Genomic DNA, 887 nt, shown 5'->3' with positions numbered 1-887 from the left:
TAACTCCCTACATCCCCTCCCTATCTCTGTAACTTCCCTACACCCCCTCCCTATCTGTCACCCCCTACACCCCCTCCCTATCTCGGTAACCCCCTCCAGCCCCTACACCCCCTCCCTAACTCTGTAACCCCCTCCAGCCCCTACCCCCCCTACTGTCCCCTTGAACCTTCATTATATTTCCCATTACGCTCTTGTATTAAGCGTTTGGACCAATCCCAGTTTCCAGTACATTCATGCCAATGTGTAAACAGTGATGTTTATCCTGAGGGTCCTGCTGAAATCCCACTGGGGTCTGTCACAGAAATTATGGATGCTGCCAATGTAACCCCCTCCAGCCCCTACCCCCCCTACTGTCCCCTTGAACCTTCATTATATTTCCCATTACGCTCTTGTATTAAGCGTTTGGACCAATCCCAGTTTCCAGGACATTCATGCCGATGTGTAAACAGTGATGTTTATCCTGAGGGTCCTGCTGAAATCCCACTGGGGTCCGTCACAGAAATTATGGATGCTGCCAATCAGAAACAAAGACAGAAATTGCTGGAGAAACTCAGTAGGTCTGGCCGCTTCTACGGCGAGAGAAAGGAGACTTAAAGTTTCGAGTCCAGTGACTCTCGGTCGGATCCCTCCAGTACGGACATAGGTAATTCAGTGCATTGACACTCAGCGGGGCAGCCCTACGTTTATCCCCAAAGACCACCGGGGCTCTGGAAGTATGACGTCTGAACATATCTTTAAATTTCAAAGTCACAAATATAATCCTTTCCACTTCGGTGGAGTTGTGGATCGTGCTGAAGAATTTTGCAGGTTACAGAGAGACATAGATAAGCTGCAGACCTGGGCTGAGAGGTGGCAAATGCAGTTTAATGCAGAAAAGTGTGAGGTGA

The sequence above is a fragment of the Chiloscyllium plagiosum genome, unplaced genomic scaffold (assembly GCF_004010195.1).
Source record: "Chiloscyllium plagiosum isolate BGI_BamShark_2017 unplaced genomic scaffold, ASM401019v2 scaf_8725, whole genome shotgun sequence".
NCBI classification, from domain to species: Eukaryota; Metazoa; Chordata; class Chondrichthyes; order Orectolobiformes; family Hemiscylliidae; genus Chiloscyllium; species Chiloscyllium plagiosum.
The sequence above is the reverse complement of the archived record's forward strand: the minus strand, read 5'-3'. Positions refer to the sequence as shown.